This window comes from Cibotium barometz, chromosome 23, assembly GCF_041138505.1.
Source record: "Cibotium barometz isolate CiBa-2024 chromosome 23, ASM4113850v1, whole genome shotgun sequence".
NCBI classification, from domain to species: domain Eukaryota; kingdom Viridiplantae; phylum Streptophyta; class Polypodiopsida; order Cyatheales; family Cibotiaceae; genus Cibotium; species Cibotium barometz.
In genome coordinates, this window is record NC_141068.1 from 9450718 (window position 1) to 9459039 (window position 8322).

The window sequence follows — 8322 nt, forward strand, 5'->3', positions numbered from 1 at the left end:
CAATGGCATCCCAAAAGAAGGTTTCCTTCTTCAATTTGTCCGTCATTGGGGCTGCAATTTCTGCATAGTGGGCAATAAAGCGCCTATAGAATGAAGATAACCCCAAAAATCCCCTCAATTGAGTAGTGTTTGAAGGAACCGGCCAATTCCTAATACATTCCACTTTCTTTGGATCCACACAAATGCCATCCTTGCTCACAATGTGACCCAAATATTCCACCTCATGTGCCATGAAGGTACATTTTGTCTCCTTAACATACAACTTGTTTTGCCTCAAGACCTCCAAAACCTCTTTCACGTGCTTCAAATGCACTTCCTCATGTTTGCTATAGATAAGTATGTCGTCGAAAAAGACCAATACAAACTTGTAGAGGAAAGGTTGAAGCACTTTGTTCATCCATGCTTGAAAAGTTGCCGGTGCATTGCATAATCCAAACGGCATAACCATGAATTGGTAAAGACCCCTTCCTGTACGAAATGCTGTTTTGAACTCATCACCACTTTTCATCCTTATTTGATGGTATCCGGAACGCAAATCAATCTTTGAAAAGCATGTGGCACCCTTCAACTCATCCAAAAGATCATCCACCCTTGGTATTAGAAAACGATTTTTGATGGTGATCTTATTCAAATCACGGTAATCAATGCACATGCGGAAAGTACCATCCTTTTTCTTCACAAGTAGCACCGGAGAAGCAAAAGGAGATTGACTTGGTTCAACCCATCCCATGTCAATGAGTTCTTTGACTTGCTTTGCCACATCTTCCTTTTCAACCTTTGACAAACGATAGGGAGGCTTGTTGATTGGTTTGGCATTTGGTTCCAAATCAATAGCATGATCAACACTCCTCTTTGGCGGCATTGATTTTGGCATGGTAAACACATCTTCATAATCCTTGAGTAGCTTAACCATGTCCACATTTTCGATGCAATCCTTTTTGCTATTATCTTCCTCTTTGCAAAGCTGTAGTACATAAACATAGCCCTCTTTCTTGAACTCTTTCTTCATTTGAGTAGCATTGATCATGAAGAGCTTGGACCCTTGCATTCCATTCAATGTAATAACCCCTCCATGATGCACAAAACTCATGAAACTTTTCTGTAAGTTCATGGTAAAAGAGTTCAAAGTGGACAGCCAATCACATCCAAGTACTATGTCAATTGGTCCCAACTCAATCACCAAAAGATCAACTTTGCAAGAGTAGCTCTTGGACAACTCCAATTCTGTACTTTGACACTTCATATTGCAACCCATTGAATCACCATTGGCCACTTGCACCATGTGCTTGTTTGGTAAAGAAGTTGGTTGCATTTTGAGAGTGTTCAAAGACCTTTTATTGACAAAACTATGCGTGCTTCCAGTATCAATGAGTGCATATGCTGTTCTCCCATTCACCTTGATCTTCAATCTCAATGTGTTGGCACCCTTACTTCCCGCATAAGCATCATGAGAGATTGTACACAAGGTAGTATGTGCACTATTGTTTTCATTCCACACGCATAGAGGCATCCCATCATCCATTTTGTCATGAGCAAACTTTAGTTTCCCACCCGGATCAAAAGGAAACTCGGGATTTTCTTCATCAAAACCATCATCATGAGAACCTCCACCCTCATGAGGATCTCCCCATCCTAAGGCATCATTGCATTCAAGGAATTCCTCCTCCTCATGATTAGCATTGTCCTCAGTGATAATGTAGCTTATGGAAATATCCTTGGATTTGCATACTTTGAAGTGATCCTTGTTCCATTTTTCTCCACATTTGAAACATAGACCTTTGAGCCTCATTTCATGCAAACGGTCCTCCTTGATAACCTTGCTTTTTGAACCCCCATTTGCTGGCTTGGACTCGTTGTATGTAGCTTTGTTGGACATAAATGGTGGTTTAAATGGAAGTCTATTAGACCCTCTACCATACACGGTAGGAAATCTTGGAAGATTAGGTCTTGTGTTTGCATGAGAACCCATGTCAGTCCTTGTGATCACTTCCCCTTTGATATTCCCTTTGCTAGCCCACTTTGTCAAGTACTTCTCTTCATGAATTTCTGCAAGCATCATTGCCTTCTTCAAAGTGGCGGGTTCATGAGACTTGACATCACCACCAATAGGAGCTTTCAAGCCCCTTATATACTTGACAACAAGATAATGCTCATCAAAGTCGTCCAAGTATAATAGAAGCTTTAGAAACTTATGAGAATATTCCTTCACGGTAGTGATTTGCTCTAGCTTGTCCCATTCCACAATGTGATTGTCCCTTTGCATGCGAGAAGTAAACTCTTCTGCCATGTCATTCTTGAATTCTTCCCAAGTAGTGATGACATAACCATGAGATTGCTTCCTCCTCCACCAAGTGTGAGCAAAACCTTCAAGATGAAGTGAGGCGAAGTAGACTTTGGCAATCTCGATCCTTGGGCTGAATTCGAAGTAGAGATCCATCTTGTTTGCCCACTCTTCAAAGTCTTCGATAGAATTTGATTCTCCTTTGAACTTATTAAATATGATTTTGTCCTTCACAGCATTGTCAAAATCACCATGCATTCTTGAACCCCTCTGCCGTGCTCTTGGATCATCAAATCCTCTTCCTTTACCCAAGTGTCTATGCATTTGCTCATCTTCCAATTGCCAATCACCTGCATCTTTAAATCCCTTCTATTCATTCCCTCTTCTTGCATCTTGCATAAAGGATGAAGTTCTTGGAATACTGGCATTGGATCTCTCATAAGAAGCATCACCCATAGGTCTCTTGCCCTTGTCCATGTAAGAAGAATGTGGCATCATTTGTCTTACTTTGTTCTCTTCTGGCATAGAAGGCTTTCCATCATGTTTGGCATCATAATGTACACCATCCATTGCATTCATATCGGCTTCTTGGTTGAGCTTGAGAGGAGCCAATGCACTAATGGCTTTCTCCAAGTCTTTTAACCCTCTTTGCATCACGTCATCCAGGTAGTGGTGTCGCTTGTCGAACCGTTCCATGAGGTGTTCACCAAATTGTTGTTGCCAATTTGTTTGGTTATTTTCAATCCTTTGAAACATACTCTCCATAGCCATTAACATCATGTCCACTGTTAGCGGAGTAGTTCCCAAAGATTGAGGCATTTCCACTGGCTGAGATTCATCTGGAGATGGTGCTTTTATGGTTGAACTTTCTTCATTCCTCGTTGATGAACTCGTTGCCATCATTGCTTCCGGTTGTCTTTCATCATTTTCATTCCGGGCTCCCTTGTCTTGACCTCCTCTAGTCATTTCCATGCGCGTAATTGATCCCTCCTTGCAAAGACCACTTACTTGATTTTTTTTTTCTCTATTCAAACGGTATCCGATTTGGGTGATCTTTATATCGATGCGAAGCTCTTGACGAGACGAATAAGAATCCCCAAAAGCAGATCTGAAAAAGTCAACAACCTTTGACCAATCAACTGTATCGGTTGAAAGTCAACTCTTGATGTTAACCGCTCAATTCTTATCCGATTTGGGTGATCTTTATATCGATGCGAAGCTCTTGATGAGACGAGTAAGGATCCCCAAAAACAGATTTGAAAAGCTTTTGAAAAACCCTAGAAATTCAAGGATTTGTCCTGGCTGCAAGTAGGCAAATTTTGTAAAAATTTTGCCATGGTCTCCCCTCTTTTTGCACCAAATCTCAATCAAATCAAAGCATCTCAATCAAGTATTAAAATCCTTATGCATTTGACCACTGTAAGCAAATCAATCCTCAATCATTTTTCCATCTGAGCATGTGACCTTATGGCATCAATTTTGTCCTTTTGCATAAGAAGTCGATGTAGAGGATTTGCTTGTTTGCTCAAGTCGAATGAAGTGGTCGATGAAGCGCATCGATGCTTGCCGATCTCCCGGCCAAGCACTTCTCACCCCTTCACCAAGTTTACATCCAAGGTGAAGGTTGAGGCCATTTCTTTACCACAAAGTACCTAATCCTCTTCCTTACCGCGTTACCCGGCACTAACGGCAAGGAAGATTCAAGACATTCTCCCCTTGGCCTCTCCTCCAAATGCCAAGGTACCCTGACTTCATTCTAGATTCTAGGAATAAAATCGTGAGTTACAAGCTCAAATGAATGAGTAGAGTTGACTTACAATTGATTTATAGCATGACTCATGCTCATTCATATCATAATACATGGTTCATAGTGCTTCCTTCATCACATCCACTCATGGCAATGTCAATACATTTCCACATACATCAACAACATCCAAGTGTCACGGAGCGGTGATCTCGGGTCGTGTTCTGGGTGCGAGTTCCTGCTCGGGACTAGAAAATCCAGTACAAAAGTGAAAACAGAGAGCACTTGCTGAATCCTACACCTCAAGACCTATAGCTCGTCTCGAAGAGGACGACGAGCCGGTCGTTTTGAGTACTAGAACTCCAAAAACGGAGTTCGTATGAGAGAGTTATGACCAAAAACGTGCAACCGGCAACAATGGAAAACGGTGTCACCAAAAAGTGGGCTTCCAACCCAAAACATTTTATTCAATCCCCCAAATGTGCCAAAAGCCATGCTCACTTATGCCAATATGCAAGGCATAGCATTGAATGGCTATGTGTAGCATTCAAGCATTCATAATGCATAAAGAGCAGCATGAATGGCCATGATTAAAGTCCAATTTCTGAAAATTAGGGTTTTATGTGTAATAAAACCCTAATTCACTCCATAGCTTGAAAGAATGCTTCAAAATTGTAAGGAAGTGATGGAGCAACTCACCAATGTCACCCGGGAAGCCTTAATGCTTGAATTTGTTGAAGGAGATGAAGATTAGGGTCACTTTGTGAAAAACGTGGGCAGCTTTGGTAGTGATTTTCAGCCACATTGGGAGCCCCATTGCTCATGGAAAATAGGTGAAATACTTCATAAAACATTGCTAGATACATGAGAGACTCAATGCCCTTTGCTCATGTTGAGATTCCATGGCTAGGGTTTGCAAGAAAGCTCCCAAACAAAAAAACGTTTTTGATTAACAACTGCTAATCAAGATTAGAAATTTTTCCCAATTTGGTCCACTCATTCAAAAAAAATAGGTCCATGTGCTCAGATTTGAACCACAAACTCTACCTTAGCCATATCCCCTTCCCCCATGAATCAAATGAAGCAGAAATTTCACGAAATGAGAAGAAAAAAAGAAAAATTAAAAATCATGGATCAAAAGCCAGGCTTTGATACCAATGAAAGAAAGTAACAAGGGTGGGTTAGTCCCTCACCAAGGGAGTGGCTCATGAAGGAGTCACCACTTAGCATCTCACGGGAGAAGCTCACCATTGATTCTTGGAACAAATAACATTATCATGAATGACCCATAATCCCATTTACATTGGTATTTATACTCCACCCAAGAGTTCACACCTACTTACTAGTTGTCCATGGCCTTGGGCCCATAATGCTTTCTTACAACTATCTTTTCATCTAAGTAATTACACTTTGAGTAGTTGAATATTGAACCACCAAGCTATAATTTAAATCATCAATCTCTTTTCAAAACACTAAATATTCATTTAGATAATTGTTTCATTTTTAGCTCTTGAATTTGACTCCTTTCTAGAGACATGGTTAGTGATGTCTCTCTCTCACTAAAAACCCCAAATGCTAGGTGAATCAAATTTCTCCATGTCTTATTGTCTAGTTGGATTTGATTTCAATAAAGAAGGGTGATGCCAATGGCTTCGTGAAGACAAAGGGACTCAGTATCAATTAACCTGGAAGAATGCCCTGCTTGGTGACACTAAGAAGCCGAACCCTGCTATGGCATCCCTCTGGCTTTGTCAAAAGGGACTTAATATCAATTCACCTGGAAGAATGTCGAACTCACTGGCTTCGCGACAAGGGGACTCAATATCCTAAACCCTACTCTGGCATCCCTCTGGCTTCATGACGAAGGGACTCAATATCAATTCACCTGGAAGAATACCGTGACACTAAGAAGCTAAACCTTGCTCTGGCATCCCTCTGGCCCTAGATGTGCTACAACATTCTGAACACTCTATGGAGGCGGCTCTTCCGCCGATGTCGAAGTTCCCACCGCCCTGCGTGGGACCGGATGTTTCACCATTGAACTTGATAGCTTTAGTAACCGGATGCTAGATGCTGAAGATCCAACTGAGGGCTTATCAAGCGACTAAGATGCCTTGTGGGTCCGTCTGAAGGGTACGTGTGTGAACCCAACACCCAAAAATAAAAAGAATTATTCTGATAACCTACTAGGGTTTTTATTTATTGGCGAGCTTGTACATGTAGGGCCGAGCGTAAACTGTTTGCGGAAAGCTATGGCGGCGGGGAGGGGCAGCGGCAGCAGGCGAGGGCTTCCGGCAGCGGCAGCGGCTGGAAATGAAGGGGTTCTGGCGCGTGTAGGCAACGCTGTCCGGCAGTCGGCGGTGTTTCACAAGAGCAAGCGGGCGGCTTCCAACACAGCGCGCTTCAGCAAGAAGCTGCTGTGGAGCACGGGCAAGGCGGCCTGGATCGCCGGAACCACGCTCCTGGTGCTCGTCGTCCCCCTTATCATCGAGATGGACCGCGAAGCCCAGCTCGCCGAGCTGGAAGGCCACCAGGCCAGCCTCCTCGGCGCCCCTTCTCAACCCCCCGGTCTCGCTGCTCTCAAATGATTGTTGTGTAAGTTCCTTAATTAATTCATCTTATGCTAAAATTCTTGCTCTGCATATTTGTTGTGCCCGCAATCGAATTCACTGCCAGCTTAATCTGGGGTGGTGCCGAATCCAGCTTAATCTGTTGTGCCCCAGTTTAACCTGTCGCCCATTATTCTACTTAATCTGTTACCTTTAATCTACTGAGCCCGTATTTAGCTTAATCTGTTGCCATTAATTCAGTGTCTCTTCATCTATTTCCCTTAAGTGAGGTTGATCCGTTGCCTGTGAGCTTTATCTGCCACCCATAATTCAGCTTATTCTCCTGCCCCCATAACATAGCTTAATCTTTTTACCTAAGCCCAGCGTAATGTATTAGGTGCCTTATCATCCACTATTTGCTTTTAGTTCAGTTCAGCGTTCTCTAAATCTGCCATCATCCACTGTTTTAGGTAGTTCTCATCCATGTTTTGTCCTAAAATCAGCTCCGCTTAGTCCACTCTACTGCTCCTACTGGAGGCCATCCCCTGCAGAACACCGCTGAAGCTCACCACACCATATCCTCCAAATTTTGGTCAAATTTCCACACCACACCATATCCTCCAAATTATGATGTTACCCTTCCCTCATTTTTTCCCCAAATTACCTCTCATAATGAGATAAAGACCTGCTGTTTCCTCCTGGCTGTTATCTTGTAAGTTGTGTCCAGATGTTTATATTTCTGTTTCCGTTCATGTTCCATGAGTATGGGTTTTTTTGGTTTCCTTCTTGTTGTTGGCTGCTTCTGATTCACCTTTTGACCTTTCCTTGTGTCTCAGGTAGCCTGATAACAGCACTACGAATGGGTACTTTGCAAAAAAGTTTCTAAGTACAAGATGCAGTCTATTCATTGATATCTTGAAAACATCATATGGATGTGTCATGTATTTAAAGAAGACAAGCAGGGATATAGTGTTTGCTTTTGTATCCAGAATTTGAAGTCCAATTTTGGAGCCATGCAGGGATACCTGTTTTAGGAATGGCTTTTGGTACCACTCCATACAACACAGATGAGTAGGACATCTTAAGGCTTTACTACATTCCACCGTTATTTTTTAAACATGGTTTCTGTATGGGTTTCCAAAAATTCATCAGGTGGCAAGGGTCCCGTTCGTAAGTATTGGGTCTCATGTCAAAGTGTCCACCTCGGGACACGGAGGTATACTCTTTACTATCATATACGCACAGTGAAAAGAATGTATTTTGATAGGCCTAAAAGATGGATTCTGTGTCTGAAGATAGTGAGAGTAGGCAGCATCAACTGCCATGGCCAAATCAACATAGAACTATTAATCAACTATCAGTACATGAACTTGGTTTTTTTTTACTTTTATGCATGCATCTCCATGATATGTACAATTATCTTTGTATAATTTCACCTATCTTTTAAAATGTCAATTAGTAAACTGGCACACAATCTCATATTGATTAGATAGATTACTTACTAGCCATGTTATAGATTCATACTGGCAAGAAAAGGACTTGATCTTGTTGATAGAATATGTTATACTTTACTAGCCATGTTGTAGATTGACTACTAAGACAGCTAAGACACCATTGAATATTTAATTAAAACTATCTTTTCATTTTAAGTAATTACACCTTGAGTAGTCAAGTATTTAATCAGTCCATGAATATACAAATATAACTAAGGTATGGTTTGATGAGGTGGACTTTAGCATAGCGTTTTG

The 8322-nt window shown here is 41.7% G+C and overlaps 1 pseudogene across 1 annotated transcript; it reads left to right on the forward strand.

The window, feature by feature from the left end:
- The first annotated feature begins 6235 nt into the window (after positions 1-6235).
- Positions 6236-7704, forward strand: LOC147625604 (mitochondrial import receptor subunit TOM9-2 pseudogene; annotated as a pseudogene). The gene is made up of 2 exons (XR_015268709.1): positions 6236-6620; positions 7411-7704. The product of XR_015268709.1 is annotated as a mitochondrial import receptor subunit TOM9-2 pseudogene (transcript).
- Positions 7705-8322: the final 618 nt, after the last annotated feature.